This window comes from Notolabrus celidotus, chromosome 6, assembly GCF_009762535.1.
Source record: "Notolabrus celidotus isolate fNotCel1 chromosome 6, fNotCel1.pri, whole genome shotgun sequence".
Classification (NCBI taxonomy): Eukaryota; Metazoa; Chordata; class Actinopteri; order Labriformes; family Labridae; genus Notolabrus; species Notolabrus celidotus.
In genome coordinates this window covers 23,109,832-23,132,537 of record NC_048277.1, presented here as the reverse complement: position 1 = coordinate 23,132,537, position 22,706 = coordinate 23,109,832, and the positions used below count along the sequence as shown (strand labels likewise).

The window sequence follows — 22,706 nt, the reverse complement described above, 5'->3', positions numbered from 1 at the left end:
ACACTGATCCTCTCTTGTAAATGCATAAGAAGTATTCTCTACTAGTCCTCCTGCTTTCTGTGACAGCCAAAGTATCATAAATTCTCAATAACTGCTGTAGAAAATGTAAACAAAGGCTGTTTCATCAGCTTACTGTAATCGACTCGTTTGACACCCTCCAGCCACAGGTACTGGAATTAGAAAATGGTTAATCTAGCTGCTGATGGTCTTTTTAGCTGTTGAAGGTAATAAAGCAGCATAACTATTAATTCCAATCAGTTTAACAAAAACCTCCTTACAGGAGCTTTAAATAATGTCCTTTAGCATCAACATTCCACAAAACCAGTGAAGTTTTCCTCAGATGCTCTGCCTCTGTGTTTTATTTTAGTCTCACATCACTGAGGACCCAGCGTCTGATTTCATCCGCAGCAATACCCTCATTTCTTTCCTACTTTCCTTCAAACATTTGGTGTCTTTAATTATTGTTAACACTCTCTGTGGTCATTAAGGAGATGAAAAGAAGCTGCTGATTCTTTTTGAATGGTAGTAGAGGTCTGAGCTCAGATGTATGTACAACAGCCCTCAAACTTCAACTCATTCTTATCAGTGCTCTGCTCCCCAAATCTTTAATGGCTTTTGCATTAAGAAAAAGCCATTTCTTTAAATGTTTAAATCTTGTAGCATCACATTTTGGAAAGAAAATGTGTCCAAGCATTTCCTGCCTGGTTATTAAGCTATCATCTTTTTGACCTATTCTTTTAAGAAAACACATAAAATGTCAGTTTTTCTCCTCTAACATGCTGCATCAGTCAGACTTCTGTTGAAAAAAATGAATGAAACCACCAGTTAGTGGTTAGACCTGTTAGACAGGAGAGCATCACCTGCTCCAGTAAATGATGTGTCAGCTGTCAGCCTCACTGTACCATGTAGATTAGACATCAGACAGAACCTGAACCTGCTGCCATTTTTTCAATCTGCTCTGAAGTCTTTCCACACCGTCCTGACAGACACAAGGCCACTGAGCCGTGCCCGTTTTACCAAAAAGCATCTTGATGCCAAAATCATCTTTTTCTCCATAAAGCAGGACTGACAGAGAGGAGAGATTGGTCGTGTCCTATCTGGAGCTCATGGACAGGAACCGCGTGAATTCTAAGTTTTGACAAATTGGGTTGTGGGCACTCAAGCACATCAGACCTGACTACAACCCCAGTCCCCCAAATGGAACCATATAACATCTACACCATGGTGTAATACCAGTGGTTCACCTCATGGATTCATTGTCACTTTCCTAAAGCTTTGCTTTTGCTATGTGGGTAAATACAAAATAAAAAATACTTTGTATGAACTCAATGATCTCCTCAAATGTCAAGCAAGCCAACTGTGACAAGGGCAGAGAAGGTCTGAAAGAATGACTATTTATTGATACGGACCGTGAGCCTGCATCTACTCCTGTTTAAGAAGTTTAAGCCAAATACTGCTGAGATGGGCATTGACATTTAATGTCAGTGTCGTATTTGAAAACAAGGCTTACACAGAAGTGATTTGGCAGATGGAGCTGGAGGACTGTCACACCCCGTTTGCTAACCAAAGATGGCTAAGGTCTGTACAGTCCACAGCAGAAAAAGATTCTTGTGTTGATTCGAAGTGGACACTCATGGTCATGGAAAGTTCAATGACTCTTGTGTTGGTGTTTGTTATTTTTTCTCTACATTTTTCTTTACTACTTTGCTTGTTCAGCACAGAACGCTGCAGCTCAGATTGTTAACAGAGCTGCTAACCATGACGTCACATCCCAATTTTTTAATATCAAATAAAAATGTTGAACTAAACTTATCTGAAAAATGAAAACCTGTACATAAAACAGCATGAACAAAACCTAATTATAATGACATAATGCATGTTGAAGAAAATTGTATCTGATATGTATTTTAATTTTAAAAAGTTTGACCCATGTCCCATCTGTTATAATGGTGGAGGCAGGCTTTAAGACCTAAACTGCAGCCGGTTACCAGGGGGAGCTGATCTACACTCTTAATAGGAATATTGTCCTTACTGCAATTGACCTAAGTCAGTCGATGAGTGTGAGAAACCCGTAAGAACCAGTGAGAGGCAACATTTGTAGCACAGATTATTTATTCTCCATCTTATTCTTTGTCCCTAACACAAGAGAATATATTGATAATGAGGTGGATAACCTCAAAGATAAAAAAAAAAGAGACAATATCATTCAAAATGATGACAATTAAAACACCGATGACAACTTGTCTAGTTAAATGAGAGAGAAAAAGTTGCTATGGCCCAGGCCTGAGCAGCAAGTATTACCCTTTTCCCTGTGTTTACAACTCTCTGCCCCATTTCCTGTTGTTTGTCTCTGGTGTGTCTGTCCTCAGTGCTTCTCACCTGCTCAACTAATTACCACCTCCGGATAGCACCAGCCTGCTCACCTATTTCTCATCAAGTCATCAGCCGGCAGTGCATTTAAACCCGGCTTCTTTGGTCTGTCATTGACAGATTGGTTGGTCTATCAAAGTGGGTCAATCAAAGTGGTGCAGGGTCGAGGCTATAGACTGTTGAAATCATGGACATGGTCTTGGTGACATCACACACTGATCGATATGAAGCCAAACAAAGCCGATCACCATATTGGGAATGCAGACTCAATCTAATATTTGGTCAACCTGGTTAGAGAAATTAAAGCAATGAGCAATTCTGACAATTTTTAACTGACCAATGAATATTTGAACCTGAGACATAATGGGGATTCCTTGGCTTTAGCAGCCAGCCTCAAGTTGGCATTCAAGGAACAGCAGTATTTTCACTTCCACATTTGTTTTAATTGTCAATACCCGAGATTGCAGCTTGGTTAGTGTTCCTTTGGCTATAGATTAATGTTTCTTTGTGTTTTTTTCAACCTCTAACTTATTTCTCCTGTGCTCCAGGCTCCACCTCAGTCACCATTATGCTATCTTCAACTTGACACCAGTTCATCCACTAAGCCTCTCACAACCTGCCTTACTCTCAACCTTCAACTCAGATCAAACGGTGTTTGGGTTTAAACAGGGACCCTGTTAACTGGTGATGGATGCATCCCTCACATTAATACTCATCTGATGATGATTTTTTGACATTTCAATAAAAAACTAATATAGGAGCGCAGACTTGGCCTAATGGTTAAGTTGCACACCCGTGTAGTGGGTGGTCTGGGTTCGAAATCCAGCCTGCGGCCTTCTTCCCACATGTCACTCCCCCACTCTCTCCCAGTTTCCTACACTATATACTGTCATTTCCTCTATGAAATAAAGGTTTAAAAGCCCAAAAATCTAACTTAGAAAAAAAAGAATAGTAATAATTTAAAAAATGGACGCATTACCAAGGACTCTTTCCAGGCTTCACCAGCTGTTGTAAACTCGACAACGCCTTCTTGCTCAGCTGAAGGTCCCGAGTTTACAGGGTCACTCATAATACCTTGCGGTGGGCTCAAGGAAGATGACTGCTTTACACAATGAATCACAATCATGTGTGATGTTATTGTAGAAAGCGGGTGAAATAAAAACTTTGAGGTTACTCTACCAATCAAAAGCGTTGGACCTGGCCCTTTGGGAAATACTACCCCTATTAAAAAACTGCGTCTTTGTTCTGCACCTTTAGTCAAAAGAAAACTCTCAGTCTTTAAAAAAAAATGATGTTCATTTAACTCTGTGTTACATTATTTAAAAAAACACCCACCCAAATTCCCTCCCCACCCATCAAGCCACCCCTCCACACTACCCCAAGGTGGGTGTGTGTGAAATATTAACACATCTTAACACCCAAAATATATCAAGACTTTAAAAGTGCTTTTCTATGTTCAGATCGTTTCTGATTAAATGATAATATTCCAACTACACTTGATGATTCTCTTCAAATAAAAAATACAGCTAAGCTCCACTCATCAACACCTGATCAGCCACAAGAAAACACCTGAAATTTTTCTTACAATATTGGAAAACAATTTGTTGTGTATTGTGGAAACTTTGAACTGCCGGAACAAACACAGTGACCATCTTACCGGTGAAGTGAGAGACACCCGGTGGTTAAACCTTTGAAATGAATAAGATAGATTATTTGTACTTTAATGAGAGAGCAGCAGCAGCTGTAATGTTTCTATTGTAGTAATTTAATTAAATTGAACTTCTTCTGTAAAAGAAACCCTGTCAGACCCAAACTGTTATTCAAAGCCGACTGTTTTTAATACATCTCAGCGTGTCCGGAGGGGATCTTTAAATTTTTTAGCAGCAACTTTTCTTTCCAGAGTCAGTGTCTCTGATGCTCCATGGACCTTGCTGTCGACAGTTTTTATGGCAAATTTTTTCTTCTAAAAGCTTTTTACATTGGTAGCTGTAGACTGTGAGGTCTGTTGTTTATCCAGACAAACAAGGCGTGCTGTTTTCACTCCAAATACACTGCTCCTCGATGCTATTTCCCAAAGCTGTGAGCACCATGAATGAAATTACATTTTGATAGAGGTAGCAGAAATTTCCGAGACAGGTATATCAAAACCAAAGGACAATAAAACCAGAGCTACGCTTATTCTGCTCTCTTTATTTATTAATTTCTCCACCTGCCTCAAACTCAATCATTGGCTAATCATGTTACGGGTAGAGCCGAAATAAACAAAAACTGTACAGCCTCACTCTCTGTTGGTTTAGTTCTTCTGTGTTTTATCATTTTCTGAAAATGTATTCATGCTCCTGCTTTATGCTTGTGGACCAAACTTAGTGTAAGCAGCAGACAGTTATATTTCAAGCTGCATTGCATCCTAGCAATAACACCACATAACATTTGTAATACATAAAATTGCTTCATGTCTGTACACCTTCAAATATTCCTGCAATACCCAGTCACTCTATATATTCTAAGTTTAATCAAACAGAGAGTAATACGTAACAACCTTCCTCTGCAGCTGTCAGCTGTCATTTCAGCCTCCAGAGGAAGCCAGCACCTCTTCTAAAATCTCCTCACAAAGTCATCAGCTTTTCCTCATGTGCACAAGACAAAAACAACAAAGGTTTCAAGACCTTCTTTTCTCTCGTGAATCACACGTTTCTGTTGTAAATTGTCTGGTAAGACAGAAATCACTCCGGAGCTAACACTCATTAGGGACGACGATAGCTGAGAATTACCACAGAGGTCACAGAGGCCGCCAGCTCACACCTCCATAGTTCGAGTCCACCACTATGTAATCACCGATCCCAATAGGAGACTGCAGATGAGGCATGAAAAGAATCAAGCTCAGATGCCCTGATGTAGGATGAGCAGCAGAGAAAAACCAGCACTCGCTATGTCTTGTTTGATGCTGTGGATTTGTTGCCTCATCCACCACCACTTTGTTCAGGGACTTTGGGATTTGTGGTCAGGGATTACAGCGGGCCACAAAGGCAGCTTCTGAAGCAGATGATAACGGCAGCCAGTCGCTCTGACTGGGAAGAGAGGCCAACAGTTGGGGCCCCAGACTTGCAAATCTGCCCAATGACTAAGACAGAAATTTAGCAGAAAAGAAGGGACAGCCATGGTGGGACAAGTGTACACTTTCAGCTCTTGAATATTGAGTGTTTGAATCTTATGTAGAGTGTTTGAAATTCCCTCCCTCTGCCACTTTCAAGGGAATCACCTGCAACACATGGACTTAATTATCAGGTGTTGGCCTGTTTAGTCATTTTTCCCTTCACCTGAAGTGTCCCTCCCAGGTGCAGACGAGAGCAGACAGCTTTCTGAGTATTTTGTGCAATCTAAATGCTTGCAATGTGCTCAAGGTAATGTGTTTTGTCTTGCCTTCATCATTATCAAGGATGCAAATCTTCAAAAAGATAATAACCCCTGCATTAAAAGGATCAAAAGAAAACAAAAGGAGGGAAACAGCAAATTACTTGAGGAGAGGATTTCTCCAAAAAAAGGGATTTGTGTGGAGATTCTTGAGTGGTGTGTTGGATTTTTTATGTTTCAGACAGAACAAAATGTCCCCCAGCTAGCCAGCAAAGGGAAGGTGGAGCCGGGCCCTTCTGTTTGGGTAAGATAACTCGGCATGTTAATACAGAGGCAAAGGCAGCTGTGTCTTCTTTTACTTTTAGGCAGATGTGGTTCATCTGGAGCCGAGCCAAAGACGGCACTCAGAGGACCGCTTGTGCTGAATGTGACTGCAAACACATTTCTGATAAAAGTAGAGAAAACTGAAGTCCAACACTCAGATGAACTGAGGCAGAACAAGTGCTTGAGAACAATGGAGACAGGAACACACGCGTAAGAGGAGCACACTGCAAGGAATACTGCAGGGCTGATGTGGAGGGATAGACTATATGGTGAAAAGTTCATGACAGATGTACATTTATAAACAGTCTAACTAAAAACTAGGCCAGTGCACTCTAATACTTGTTATTTATTCTGTTTTAATCTCTACCACAACAATCCAGTCAGTACATTTCAAAGGCTGTCTTACTTGTTTGCATCATTTTTGAAGCCCCCTGTAGACAAAGTGGTGCCTCTAATCTGATTGCTAATCTTATCCTGAACATGTGTAAGATGTGTTTTCAGAAAAATCTTATGCTGTCTTTGAACAACCAAACACATCACTAATGGTGGATCTTTGCAGTGGAAAATATTTTACGAAGGCTTTTTCAGCAGTGATTTCGGCACCACACCTACAGCAGCAGTTGTTACAGGCATTAAGGATAATATAGAAATAGCGCTCTTGTTGCTGTGGATCATTTTTAGTAGGTCATATAGATGCATTCAGTCTGTTTCATAAACAGCTAAATGTTCTCACAAGAGATTTGAGAATTTCAGATCTTAGATCCAAAACACATCATGATCTGAGTTAGTGTGTAAACCAAACATGTTTGATTCAGTAATAAATGTATTATGGATCATTTGAAGGTCCACAACATCTGCTGTTTCTATGACAAATACTGCTGCTGCTGTGGACGTGCCAGGCTCCAGCTGCTACAACTACTACTATCCGTCTCACCACTATCATCTCTATCTTTGCATCTACCTCTATCCCTCTCTCAAACACCGTCGAGGCAGATAGCTATCTAACATGAGTCTGGTTCTGCTGGAGGTTTCTGCCTGTTACAGTTTTTCTCAGTCGCTTTGGTACATTTCTCAAAATCATCCTCGACATTTGCAAAACAGTAAGTGCATTTCTCAAAACAATTCGTACAAATAGCAAAACACCATGGATTACCTGCAAAAGCCAGTATCTTGCTCAAAATCCTTAGTTCATCTCTCAAAATTTAACATCTGTGTCAATGAACATGTCAGTGCCACCAGAAGGACAAGTCCTTGTGTCATTGTGTACGGATAAGACAGTCAAATTGCTTAGTCATGTTGTCAATATAACAGTGTACTCTGGAGGGACGTTCTGATGTAAACTATGGCTAAAGTTTTGATCACAGTTATAGTAAATTGTAAGTTACACCTTAGTGTATGTGGGAGATTGATTGCAAGAGACTGGACAAGATTCACATTTACGCTTTTACTGTTTGTACTTGAATTTGTTGACGGACCATGTCATTGCAATACAGAAAGAAAAAGAGAGCACCCAGTCTGAATGATGGAGGACATTGTTCTCCCAACATTTGGCTGCACCCTTCGACCAGCCTCAGCCATTGTAAGCCCATGATTGAGAACGTGGTCTACAAGTGTGGCTCTTATCTCATCAGGAACGCGCATATGTCCTCTGCCTCTTCCTCTATTTTGCCTCCCAACTCCTCCACCACGCAGCCTCACTCCTCTTCCTCTTCTTCTTTTGTCTGGCTGTTGACCCAGTCCAATTTCTTGTTCTTTCATTTTCAGACATTGTAACATTGTGTTGTGCTCCGGCCATATATATACTTGCCAGTTGATGGTTCATGAGATGCACCTGATCATTGGTTGATCTAATGCTTCACACATTTCCCTTCGTTAGAGAAAGTCAAGATTCACCTGGGAGCAATTTACCAATTCAGGACAGATTAAAAAAAAATCTGATGTAAATGTACAGAAATATGACTGATATATTCTGACAACATGTTCAACCATTTTGCATGTGAAGACTTATGTGATGAACTAATGCCTTAATGCTGTGGAGGGTGAGACTGTTCAACAGAGACCCATTATAATAGATTTTGATCAACATGACATAAGCACTTGATAATGTAGGAAACAGTAGAGAATTGTACATAATCATTTGCATGGATGTACCAAAGCATTTGCAACTTGTTCAAAGAAATAATAAACTGCTTTTTTGATGTGCACAAGTGACGCAATGATTTGAACAAGTAGTTTTAAGAATTTCAATTCTGATCTGAGAAATGTACCAAAGCGACTGAGAAAAACTGCAACACTACTTTTTGACATTTAACACAACAACTGATTAATTCATATGGAGAACAATCCCTTGTATAATTCACACTTCAAATAATTAATAGCTCTATAAACAATAAGCTTCACTGTCATCAACAGGGACAATAAAACTCCACATAAATGCCTCTTGAAGAAGCATCAAATCATATTGTTAACAACACTCACAGATGCCTTTTCTCTTCATGATTAACACTTACATATTTGATACTCAGTAGATTTGAGGAATAATACATCTGCTCTCAGGACATTACACACGCTTGAAGTGTTTTCACAAGGGGGCTTACTTCTTCCCTGCTGACTTAATGTGCCAGGTTAAGTGTCCTCTCTTTTCTAGTCGCAATTATATTTAACTTGTCAGTGGGAGATGAGGGGCTCACTCCAGAGTCAGATATTGACCTTCCAAGTGTTTCTTTCATAGAAGTAACACATGAAGGATTCAAGGTGTTATATCAGGGATTAGTGGTGTTTGACATTGAACAGAAGAACTCAGGGATGTCTCCAAAAAAAAGTGAGACAGTCTTTTTCCTCTGTGATAGCTCAGGGACTAATTGGCTATGAAAACTTTTTTAAAAGTGCATTTTGAAACAGTTGAGTGGATAAGCAGAGTTTTTGCTGTAGCAAATAACAAGAATTGAGAGGCTGCTGAGGTGTTGATTGGTGCTGTAGGTGACTTCAAATCTGAGAGCCGTGCTGGATTTGTGCTGCTTTTAGATTCAAAGAAATTACAAGTGAAGCTTTGGAAAAAATATATTACATTAAAAGTTTTTGTTTTTTTGGCTTCATTTCTTTGGTCTTGTTAAACTTGCTGTATCTTGTATGTTCTCTTTCACACATCTGAGTTCACCTAAAGAAAACCTCTGGTCAAAAAAGTATGTGTTGGCTGCCCATGTATCCCTTTGATGACACCTTCAAGAGTCATTAATAGTTTCATAAAAAGAACATACTTTAAAAGTTGAGTGCTTCAATGAAACCTGATGATATGTCTGTAAATGTAGAATCTTTTGGGGACTATTTTCAGCATTGGGCGGTTATACCTTTGGTGCATTAGTGAGTATTTACAGCAGGGTGACAGTGAATGCTGGACTGACTGAAAAACACCAAAGTGTTTCTGATAAATTTATTGAAGAGACAGTCAATACACATACAAGAAAATGAAGCTCTAAGGAACAGAGAAGTTAAGCTACCTTAGGCATTGGGCTGAAGATGGTATGAGTGCAAATAAAAATGTGGAAAGTACTGGAACTTTCTACTGCAAAGAAGGTAAACCTGAACACCTCAGTGAGCAACTAGCAGATTCAAACCCCAGCATTAGTCCACTTGTTTGGAGCAAGATTTTTCTGACTACCCTACCAGTGCAATCTGGACTGTGTTTGGGAGCAACCATGAATGTGAACTACTAAAACCTGAGTAAATAGGCCCTGTGAAGTGGCATGTTAGTGTGGTTAACACTGATGCCTAACTGAGAGCAGGTTCCATGTTTTAATTCTTGAGGGGTCCCGCTCATCTTGAGGTAGCATGGTTTACTAGCTTTAAAGAAAGGTCCTGCAAGGTGGCATAGTGGAGTTGTGGTTAGCACTAACAGCATACAGTGAGCAGGTTCAGAGTTCAAACCTAGGCCTGGCTCTTTCTTTGTGCAGCAAGTAGTTTGGCATTTTGAACTTCAGAATGTACTTTAAAGTCTTTTAACCTAAACAAGGGAAAACTACCAGGTGGTGCGTTAGAGTGGTGGTCAGCACTGCTGCCTCACAGTACACCGGTTTAGAGTTCTAATCCCAGCGAAGATCTTGCTGTGCAAAGGCAGTGGCTTTCTACCGCTGGAACTTAGACCATGGTTTCAAACTACCAAAATGTACTTGAAGTCAACCGGTGACATTTTCCAAGTGGCACCTTGGAGCAGTGGTTAACACTGCTGCTTCACAGCAGACTGGTTCAGAGTCTGAATCATGGCCATGGTCTTCCTATTTTGCAGTTTGAGTGCTCTGGCTTTCTTCCACTGGAACACACACTATAAATTTGAACTACAATAATGAACTTTACAGTCAATTAGCCAACAAGTGAATACTGCACGGTGGCTCGCATGCCTTTAAGCCAGCTGCTACAAGATTTGAATCCCAAATGGGGAAAATCTGTATGGAATTCTATAGTTGACTGGGATTTTGAATCACATCCATGCACTGGAAAGTACATAAACCCAAACACATACGCATTGAACTGCAGCATGGTAGTGTGGTGGTTTGGACTACTGCCTCATTGTGAGAAGGTTGTTGGTTCAAGGCTATTGCTGGTTGCCAATACTGGTACACTCACAAAGTAACTCAAAAATCAACACGATTTAATCAGATTACTTTTGTATAGTTACAAAGCACTCTGATTACATTTTATCTGATGAATGTTGGTTCTTCCTTATCTCTTAATATGCAATACTTGTTTGGGTCATATTTATTTGTAAAAACCGGAAACATTTCTGTGTGCCACGTTGGAGATAACTGTTGAGGAAAAATAAGACATTTCAAGGCTTCCAGATTTATTGCATTGTTTCCAATTTTGTTTTACCACAATGATATTTAAGATTTAAGATTACAACGTGTGAAGTTGGTCAGATGCAAAAACACAAAGACTTTCTGCCATTAATAATATGCCAACTTCATCTGTAAACAGGAGCATAAATCATTCAATGGGAAGTGATAGTAGCCTAAATTCAGTACGAAGGAGCTCTAGCCAGTGGTGGAGCAACACAGTTTTCACTTGGGTGGCCAAACTGGGGCACTGACTGTTGAAGGGTTGGCCAGGTGTGAAAAACATTAGGGGCTTACCCCAAACCTAGGAGGGTTACTTCCAATAATCACATCTACTTTAACTTCTTTTTATAAAATAATTTAACAAATTTTACATTTTTCTAGATTTCTAACATTAACATTAAACATGTAACTCAACAGAGTGTCAACATTTAAGTATGCTGAACTGAACTCTTTAAGGACTCAAAATGAAGATGATTGTCCAAAGTCAAAGCATCAACAAAAACAATATTCAGATCCACAGAAACTACTGTCTCTGCAGCGTGCTGAAACACAATAGCTGATTTAAATATAAGTAGTGCCTCTGACATGGCAAATAGCCAATCATGTTTAAGAATTTCAGGGTGGCCAATCAGTTTTCAGAGGTGGCCATGGCCACCTCTGGCCACCCCCTGGCTCCAGCAGTCATCTGAATGCTAAAGGGAGAGCTCAGTTTATCTGATCAGGCTTCATCTTTTCTCCTGGTTGAGAGGAGAACTGAAGTGTTCACTCTTGCAGAAAGATATAGGGTATAATTATAATGATTACCCTGTTCCAGGCAATTTACCCACTTTGATTTTATAGGATTCTGAAAGTTGCTGCCATGTTTGGCAAGTAGACTTTTTTAATAGATGTAAAAAGAGACACTTTCTTTTTGTTCAAGTGTTCCACAGGTTTGTTTGCCTGTTCATCGAGTCTGTCGAAGTGGGAAATCTCTCAAATTTCAAAGTAGCCTTTTATTTAAAGATTTAGTTTGAGAGGGAGACATTGTGTTGGAGGGTTAGGGTTTTGGTTATAGGGGAGGAGGAGAGGTGATAGGGGGGCAGCCTCAGCATCAGCGCCCATGACGTCACCAGAGTTTAAAGTGGGCCGCGCTGCTTCACGCAGTGAAGTAGAGGAGAGAGAAGAGAGAGGAAGCAGGCGGCGGGTCCTCTCATTAACACCTGACTTCGCTGTGTTTAAACTCCAGAAAACTACCTGCTCTGTTCTCTGCCTGCATTTTGACTTTTACGCGCTCAGAAATATGGGAGACCGTGTTGCACCGTGGACCCGCTGAATGCTGTTTATCTGTGTGCGATAACTTTAAACCTCAAGTCTCCTGGGAGGTGAGTTCAAATGCATTTGATTCATTAAAAAAACGAGAAAACAGACTTGATTTAATCGGAAGAGAAAGCTAATGAATCTACGACTGACGTGCATCCTCCCTCCAGCGTCCCTGCGGTGCTGAGCAGCTTTGCAGATGTTTGTTTAAAGGACGTAAACTCATTGTTTTTGGTGATATGTCTGTTTATGTTATGGAAGCGGCTCGCTGTAACTTAAGGTGCATGCAGTCTGCAGCCGGTTGGAGAGCGCTGCTGTTGGCTGGTTGATGTGACAAATTGTGCTTTCTATTTAATTAGGCTATTGGCGAGTCTATCCCGTGGAAATGTGTATGCTGTGCCAAAGAAAAGGGCTGTATCATCCCGAGAGTTTTATAATCCCCTGCAGCCATGTACGTGTGCTTTAAACATGCTTCTTATCCTTTATGTTCTGTTTTGAAAACTATTATTGTATGAGATTTGAGGGCTTATGGTGCAGTGGATGGCAGTGGTGTAGAAGTGTGTTTATAAAGGATGTGTCTGACTTGACTGCTTCAGTGTAAGTTGTATGGATTTGTAGCAGTGGTTTCCCTGTTTCTGATAACTTTGATGCCTGATCCTGATCATTACTCTAGTTCCTATATGAAATGTAGCATTTGACATTTGCCTCTATGTTGCTGTGTCTCCCACTCTTGGATCAATTAGTCAATGAGCATTTAACATCAGTTCGTGTCCCTGAAAGCAAAGGATGAGGAGAGAACCCAGCAGCTGTGATGAACCCTTTGATTCAGTCCAGACTAAAGAGCACATGCAGACTGTTGTTTCACCTTTGAGCCACTAGATGACAACAGAGTGCAGGCTAAAGCACCTGATTAAACTTGAATTAGTCTATCAGTCAATGAGCAGAACTGCACCATGGCTTGTTAATGAAATCATTACTGCTGTTGATTTCCTTTGTGGAGAAATAAACAGACTGAGACAGCTTCTGTAGAATCAATGTTTTTTATCAAATCACTGGCAGATACATTAGGTGACACGCACACACCCTCTCTTTAAATCAGCCAGAGCCCTACAGTAGAGGCTGTTGTTTTGCTCTGTCTGAGCTCTGCATACATTGTAGCCTACATGCTCTGCATGGCTTCCTGGCATTATAGCAATTTGTCATAAAGTCATTTATCATAAATGCACCTTGGCATTACAGCAGCACAGACTGTGTTTTGACCCTGGGCCTGACACTCTGTTTACACTAAAACCTTGCCTTTGCAATTTAGATTTATGTGCTCTTTGTCACCATTTGATGACTTTATTTCTTAGAGTCTGGTTTCTCGGGATAATATAATGTGTACATCTTTAGTCCACTCCCAATTCAAACAAGATACCAAGATAAACAGAACATCCACATGCAGAAATATAGAAAATATCTCTTCCTTACTTGTGTTAGGGCTGACAGTTACTGCATGCCTTTGTGTTAAGAAGTCTGGTGACTAGTTTCAAAATCAAAACATCTTTTGGTCCTCTGAAGCATCGCACAGGGCAAGTTTAAAACTTAGCGCATCCTTTGACCATATCAGATGAAGTGCACTAACATTTCTTGTTGTTTTTGTTTGTTTGCTGGGATTCAGGCTGCTTATGTTTGTATTTTCAAAATGTCAAGTCCCACTAAAGCATGAAAAAGGAACAGTTGTGCATTTCTTTTTAGAGAAAATAGTGGTCTTTAATTATGTTTTTTGTGATTAGGAATTAAATTAGGATTTTATCCATTTTACAGGAGAAACCTAGTGTGCTTGGACAATAAAACGACTCAATCTGTTTTAAGTTTGCAGAACCTTTCTAATTTTAAGTGAATATCTCTGTAAAAAACTCTACTTTTATCGTCTGTACGCAAAGCATCTGTCCGGTCAAAAAGGTATGGTGAGTGTATTGAGGCCACATACAGTATTGTCAGTCTGTTTGAGGATGGGCGTGCACTTAAAAGTGCTGTAACATGTTCAGTGAGCTTCAAAGTTCTCATGAAGTGCTCATTTATTGAAACTTGCGATCTGTAGGTGGTTGTTGTAAACTGTGCGGTGGTCCTCCAGGGTTTAGGGTTGGTTCAAGCTGTGATTTCATATAACTTTTTTCCAGCGATGAGCAGTCATGCAGCCAGAAAACAAATTGATACTCAGTTCAACTTCAGTGGCTTCGGCTCTCAGTCGAGCCAAGGACGACATTTGCCACGGAGACGCCCGCACATTCTCACGTTATTTAATGAGAAGCAAGCAGACACATCTTTGTCTCATTTTCTGAGCTCCTCCAAAGCGAAGAATCCTTCAAGGGCACATAAGTGGCTTGTGCTTTTGTTTTTTTCATTGTCTGTGCTTTACAGTGTAGTAAACCCTTCATGTGGAAATCCTGATGTTTGGCTCAGTCAATATGTTTAATTAGTGCTGATTAATGAAAGAGTGGCTGTGGAGGGCTGACAGCTTTCTCACTGCACAAGGACAGATTCTCTGGCTAACAAGGGGGGAACTGCTTTCCATGATTGGAATATGAATTCACAGTTTAGGCAGCATATAACGGGTGAAAATATTAGATTCAAGTTTAATTTCAACTTTTGTTTTGTTCAGAGGACACACTAAGTCATTCTTTAAACATCCAATACATGCAATTACACTGGGTGAGCAGCTGGATTGCACCCATGCGTGCTCAATATTCTCTTAATCACATGTGAATTAAAAGATTTAGAAGGATTCATACGCACATATGCTGAGCAGTAGTTCGTCCCACAGGCTAATTGTGTTGTTGGCAGTGTGCATCGTGATAGGCATTGCATACAGTGCGAGTGTGCAATAACATAATAAATGAGTTGGGTCCAGTTCACAAGGGCGAATCATCATAATCAGCTCAGCATTCTAACTCTTTACTCTACCACATGTGAACACTGTACTGTAATGTAATACTCTGAGGCAGAGTTTCTCCCAGACTTTGTTGTTGTGAACACTGTTTGCTGTCAGAGCCCCTCAGAAGGAACAGCACCAATGACCTTTATTCTGCAAATTAAGCTGTTTTTGCTCCACGCTGACTGATAGATCTTATTATTTCAGCAAAAGTGCACTGAGCATCGAGCAAATACCCCGGAGCCATGGCAACTATATTAACAGAAGTTAATGAAATATATGGAGGCAGGACCTGGACTTTGTTTTACTTCTGAAAGCTGTGGCATTTACATTCTACCCGTCTGTAGAGAGGGAATGAAAACAATAGTAGCAGCTTGAACCTACTTCTTATCTCCTACTTGAGTATGTAAACACATTTATGCTGCAGCCTATACTCTGTTGTTGTACTGCAAAGGCACACACTGGCTTGTTTAACTCCTTTTTGTCATGCACTTCCTCTTCTTGTGGGGCTGCATTTTGGAGTCAAATCATGGCTGTGCATGTTGTGCATTGCAACAAAGTGCAAAGTGATGCTAAATTTTTAAGGCCACAAGCTTCTGCTTCTAAAACAGCAAAGCTAGCTGGCATTGGAAAATTAAAAATCTGCAATTTAGATTCAGCTTCAATTCTATGTGAGCTGTCCCAAAGGTGCGACCATGTCTGCATCTGATTATGCTTGCATGCATTTAATTAATAATTCGACAATGCACGGCATTGATGTCGGTCAGCCAGCGCTCTGCAGGGGAATAGATTTCCCGAGCCTGATATCCAGCCACAGCCTCTTAGCGAGGAGCAGAAACGATGAGCTCAGGCAGATTTCAGATACAGGAGCGCCGGCGTGGAGCTGCGTTAATCCCCCCTCCCTCAGGTGTGGGCGCTCCTGGGGAGGAAACGCAGCGGACAACAGCTCCCCATCGATGCTCGCCCCTCTCTGATTAATGCACTCATCAGTTCTTTTCTTGTTTGTTTTAATGACAAGCATGTCCCCAGTGGGAATCTGGTGACTTTTTGCAAATAGTGCTGATACATCTGCTTACACCTGCCACTTTTCTCTCCCTCTCTCTCTTGTCTTGTGCATGGACCAATGCCATAAAGCCTGAGTCTTTTGACATGAGCAGGCTGTCAGCTACAGTGCAAGGACAACACAACACATTTTCCACTGGAGATACAGGAAACACACGAGCTGAGGAAATGAGCAGTGATAAGATCTCAGCGTGTTGGGATGTGTTGTGCTTTGTTGATAAGGCTATTATTCATCATTATGCTTTAGACAGCAAAAGCTCCACTCTCCATCGCAGGCATATACGCTCTTTATGCAGTTTACTCACTGCTGTACATTTGCAGAGTTGTAAAAGCTTTTATTCCTAATTACTGTAGAGTCTGAGAATGAGTTAATCACTTGTTTAGACTGAGGAGGAACCAGAAGATGTTCAGTGAGCATAATAAATTCGGGCAAATCTTTTCTTTGGAGAACTGAGGTTGTCGAGCGGCGGTGGAGAATTGAAACATGGTTCTCTGAGAAACATGCAGAATTCAATTTTTAATGTTCATCTGAAAGCATTGAAAAGTTGCCGGGGTGCACTTTTAAAATGTTAGGAAATGAGTTGAAATGGATTTAATCCTTTGTATTCAAATCCCATAAAAAGAAATGTAGAGGATATATCATGACTCTGACAGAAAAAGAGGACCACTTGCTTATAAAGAAAATTCAGAGTCCAAACAAAACTCATTCTGGATCAACAGAGGTTAAAATAACTCAAAAATATCCCATCTCCAGGAGAGTTTCCAGGGGGGGGGGTTATTGGTTGGGTATTTGTGTTGTCAGAGATAGTCCACAAGTCAGATACATTCTTTAACTGTGTTGCAACAGGCTGCTAGTGGCTTTTTTTTGTATTTCAATGTAGCATTTTCCTTTCATTACTGCTTCAAACTGTGACTTTGGACAGAAAAAATTACATTCAAATAGTGGTCGCCCCATATCGGCATTTCAACTGCTGATAATTAATAATAACAGGTTGGCTAATGGCTAATGATATATGATACTGATATCACACTGTTGTTGTCTTTATGCATTTGATAAAATACGACAATTTAATAATACAAACATTGATTATTCCATGCAGATTACAATCCAGCATACATAGTTATTTTAGCCGGTAACATGTTTTAGATGAATGTTTGATGGATTTAATGTATGCAATAGAAAAATACATTTGGTTATGCTATATAATTCAGGACATGACTGATATTTATGTAAGAAACAATATTAAACTGCATTATTCTAAAAATCATGACATAATTTATATTAAAAAGCAGCCAGGACTGTTTTAGTTTTGATACACTGATATATATAGAATGGGGGAAAACTCGTTATCATTTAGGTTAATGTTAACACTGCTCAACAGCTGCTACATTTGCAAGACTGCCTGCAGTGTCTGCAGACGTTATTTGTTTATTTTTCAAATTGGCCTTGTGAGCAGTGAGCACAGGCATTGGACAATGAAGATTATTTCATCTACATCCTCTGCGCCCCCTTCAGGTCCACTCAATGAAGATTATTTCAAAATGATGGCCCAAATAATTGGTCGGGCCCATAAATTGGTCGTACTCTAGATTAAAGTGCTTGCTTCAAATGCTTCCCTTTTAAATGTCCCACGTGTCCCCCACAAGCACCGGAAAGAGAGAGAGGAGAGCTTTCTGTTTTTAGTCTCTAGAACTCTAGAACTCTAGAACTCTGTACCTTTTGGATGTTAAAGCAGCAAGCTCTCTTAGTGTTTTTAAAAGGAAACTTAAGACCTACCTTGTTAATCTGGCTTAACACTCAGAGTGGTTGAAGGGATAAGTCATAGTTTTTATTGACTTCACAATAGTTTTTGGTATTTTGTTTTATTTAAAATGTTCTGGGTTTTTTTGTTTTTTATTTTTTTTATGATTTACAATTGTATTGCTTTTTTCACCTTTTTGCAACATTCATACATTTACAATTGTGTATCTGCTTCAGTCAGCAAACAGAAAGAAAAAAAAATACAATAAAAGACAAATAAAATTGCAACAAAATAGTGAGAATGAAAATAAACAAAAGCACAAATAGATACAAAATAAAAAATAAAAACAAAAAAACATGATAATACAATTTAAACTGTAGTTGTTAGTTAATAATGAAGATCTGGTAACTCTTCAACTTTAAAAGATAATCGTTCCAACTGTTAGTCTATCTATAGAAAAGTTGTTCAAAAATTTCTGGTTTTAATGGATTTTTCTGAATTCTATTTATTTAACTTTTTTTACTCTTGATTTTAGTTATTTTTTTTTAAATATTTACATTTTTTATTATTATAACTTTTTCTGTCCATATATCCTTTTTTCTCTCTTGTTGTGAAGCCCTTTGGGCTCATACTTTTGTGTATGAAAGGTACTGCATAAAAACTGTTGAGTAGAGCTAAGTATTGCCTCTCTTATGTGTTACTTTCCAAAGTAAAAACATAAAACACAGGTAAATAACATCTTTTAGATACCCACATGTAGGATAAAGTATAAAAATAGGGGTCAAAATGCTTTTCATTATGTGTTGAACATATTTAATGTCACCCCTGCTGAAGTCTGTGTCCCAGTTTGGCCATCATCCTGTAGTGCGAACTTTTCTCACTGTATTAAATCTTCTCTGAATTTTTCTTTTCATCTAACAAAATTTAATCAAAAGTGACTTTTGCCAACGAGAGGAAGCTCTGATTGGAAATGAATTTTGAAAAAGCCTAAATGAGTGTAATAATGAATTTAAACCATAAAACACTGACCTGATCCTGAGGCTGGAAGAATGTTACTTGGGTGTTTCAACAGTGATCCCTCTTTGTCCAAGTAAACTGACATGGTGATTATTATGCACCTTTCATATTAAACAGTAATCCAGCAACATGATCAATGAGGGTTGATCATCACTCTGACAAATGCAGACAGGGGAAGAGTTGTGGTCGTGCCACATTTGGCTGCCTATGTGTGATTGATGATTAAAGTGGACAAATGATACAGTGTGCTCAACTGTCCATTAATGTTCTGATGCCTATTAGAGTGTGATACCTCGCCTCTGGCTCCTCGCAAAGAGCGGCTGTATTATAGTATTTTATCCCAGTGTATGTGTCTGTGTGTGTACTTTAGTGTGTCTATAATCTTCGTGCAGCTGATTTGTGTAGAAGTGAGATTGGATGCAGAAACAGAGCTGCTTTCTTGCATACACTCTGCTGCATGGATACCTGACATATAAAGTATTACTGCCACATCTCCACCTGCTGTGCTCTTCCTGTTTAATAAATGTTGTAGATGCATCTCAGCCTGTCCGATCAGTCCCAGCCAGCAAACCCTGGCCCGTTTCCAGTGTCTATAGTGATGGATCTTTGTGCTATCAGTGAGGCGCTTTGAGCCCTATAACATAAAGCCCTGCGCTTATTCAGCACCCGGGTACCTTGCTTGTGATCAATGGCCAGCAGTCAGGACAGTGAATGGAGCACAGATTGAACCACATCTGGGATTTGGATGCTGAATAACTGCCCACTCAACAGGGGCGACTCATGAATAATACACACGGCCACGCCGAGTGTCCCATCTCGTTTGGCCCCTCACAGGCGATGCTTTCGCACTCAGACCTGTCCAGAGAGCACAGGGTCGGAGCACTTGGCACCCCCCAGCAGCCACAGCAGCATCAGGCAGTCCTTCCTGCAACTGCTGCTGCTGCCATGAGGAGAGTGAGGAGAATAATGGACACTGGAAGAGAAGCTTGTAAAACTGTGAGGGTGCTGAGGAAGTGTAGCCAAACCGACTTCAATCTCTCTGAGCATTTTACTTTAGTTTGTATACGACCAGAGAAGCATTTGCACATACAGCACAAGGCTCCGTACCAACGTCTGTGAGATGCACAATCAGTTACATTGGCTGACTGTGGAGGAAAAAATAAAAACAAATATCTTTAACTTCATGCATATGCATTCATGTACATAGGTTCGTGCCACAAGCACACTACACGTCAAGTGAGTCCAGAGCTCCTGGCCTTACCAAGCCCAAGGACAAATTCCTTGATGTGAACTGTTTTATATAGAGTATTTACTGCCTGGAATATGCTCCCCATCGCTAATAGAAAACTCAAGAACAAAATCTCTTTTAAAAAAGTAATCAAAAGATTTGTTTTAAGCTTAAGATAGACTCAATTATTATCTGTTGCGATCATCTGACTGTTTCTGTATTTTTTGTATTATTTTCTATTTCTCTTCTAGATTATTTTTCTCAGGGTTGCTATGGCTTATTTCATGTTAAGCAATATTTTATTATATCCTTTAAGATGTTTTGAATTGTGATAGTAAATGACTGTTTTTTATTGTTATGTGTGGACTCCAGGAAGACTAGCGACAAGGTTGTGGAAGCTAATGGGGATCTGAATAAAGAATAAAGAATAAAAGCTGAAGGTTGAGTAGTGAGGGAGGTTGTCTGAACAGTGTTATTTGTTTTGCTGCAAGTTTGAGTGCATACATTCTTTGTTTTGGAATTGCAGTCTTGTGATATATGACATAATTATGTGCATCAATTTCTTGTATCAAAACAAACCTTAAATGAAAGAGATTACGGTGAAACTGCAGAATTAATCGCACTTTCATTGCTATCACAACACAAGCATTTGCAATCAGTGCAAAAGTCTGGGGCGCCGAGAGCTTAGCAGTTTAAGCGTGCGATCTATGTGCAGGGGTTTTAGTCCTTGTCGCAGCAGTCGCAAGTTTGGCTCCCATTTGCTGCATGTCCTTCCCAAGCGGCAACCTGCGGTCTAAAAATATGAGTCCAATGCGGAAGTGTTAAAAACTGCAGTTCATCGTGGATCCGCTTGAGGCTGGCTCCGGAAGTACCGGAAACCACATACACACCAATTCAAAAAAGACGATCTCTACAGCAGAAATAAACATGTTTACAGCCTGGTACAAAAGACGAGTGTAGTCTGGATAGCTCATTTCTCGATCGGCACACGCTGTGGGGGGGAATTTTTTTCTAGTGAGGCAATTTTGAAGATATTGAGATTATGAGTCTTCCAATGAGAGGTACAGCTAACTTGATTGACAGGCGGGAACACTGTAGCTGTTGGCTAGGAGGCTCAAAGCCCGCCTCTTTACGTCACAATCGCTTGACAGCAGCAATATGGCTGCCGCAGACGATTGGCCTCAAAACAGCGCTTCAGAAACAGATGGGTGACGTCACGGATACTTTGTCCATATTTTATACTGTCTATGGTCCTTCCTTGCTCTCTGCTTCCCGCGTTCCTCTTCTCTCTTTAGCTGTCCTATCCATTAAAGGCAAAAATGCCCAAAAATACACACACAGAAAAAACAAACAAAAAAAAGGTGCAAAAGTCTGAATTTATCACAATGTAAACAAAATATTTTGTGTAATGGAGAAGTGATTTATAACTCTGGATACATACATTTTTCTGTTGTTGGAGGACTGGGTATTTTCATGCAATCAGATAAAGCCATAGCTAGTTATCTGCTACCCGTAGATTAGATGCTGCCAATTTAGTGATGAAAAACTGCTTGTGCCCAGAAGGGATGTTCTGCAAATGCATGTATTGGGAACATGAAGAACAAAAGACGGAGTCAGTAACAGCAAGTGATTGCAACTAATCACCTTTTTAGCGTCCTACTTCAAATCGTTATCACAATATTGAACAATGTAACCACACACAGCACATTTGTCTCATACCATGCAGGCCCAGAATACAGTTGTGTGCATTGTTTCTTCAGCCCCTAACTCTGTGCTGTGCTGATCTGTATCTTATTTCTTCTAGCTTTTGAATAGATTCATGTGTTTTTGTGAAATACTTAAGTCCTCGTCTGTCCAGCCGGTGATCAAAACGGACATCTCTCTCGTTTATTCATAAAGCAGGCTGAACAGATGCACGAGCACTCCCCTCTTTTGTACTTTTTTAATGCATTCGCTCTAAGTAGGCATATTTTGCTCAAGTGGATTCAAGGACATTTAAAAGGTTACGGTGGCAAAAAATTGGACATGCATCTTTAATGCAAATCCGGCTGATGGGGGCTGTCGTTTCTTTAAAATTGAGATCACCCGTTTGCAGAATAGCCAGGTTTAACATGCTGCAGGAGCATATTCTCAGATTTAATAATCACGGTGATGAGTTCTTCCTCTTACAGTCATTGATGGAGACTTGTACCAGAAGGTTAATGTGGAACACCAGCAGTGGGAGGAAACCATTGATCCGGAGAGGGAGGCGGCGGGAGATGAAACCTTAATTTAACATAAAGTTCAGAATTATTCTTATTTTTTACTTCAGGATTCTCCTTAATATCTCACAGGGCTTTGTATAACCAAGTAGTGGTGTTTAGCCTGCACTCTAGTCTTAGTAGTGGAAGTATTTGAGTCATATTGAATGGTTAATTTACTCAAGTGCTGCATGTAAGTACAGTTCTGAGTTATTTTGGGATTAACCTATGAAAAGCTGCTCTACATTCATCTGAAAAACACAGAAAATATTTTAACTTGTGGTTCCAACCTTTGTGACTTATTATAAAGCCTTGTTTGATTCCTTACAA

The 22,706-nt window shown here is 40.0% G+C and overlaps 1 protein-coding gene across 2 annotated transcripts in view; it reads left to right on the top strand.

Moving 5' to 3' along the window:
* The first annotated feature begins 11,995 nt into the window (after positions 1-11,995).
* Positions 11,996-22,706, top strand: part of megf11 (multiple EGF-like-domains 11) — a 103,888-nt gene continuing 93,177 nt past the window's right edge. Inside the window, exon 1 of one of the 2 annotated variants that reach the window (XM_034684828.1) lies at positions 11,996-12,238. The gene's annotated coding sequence lies outside the window, so the exon portion shown is untranslated. The remainder of the gene's footprint in view (positions 12,239-22,706) is intronic. The other variant, XM_034684829.1, reaches the window with a different exon arrangement.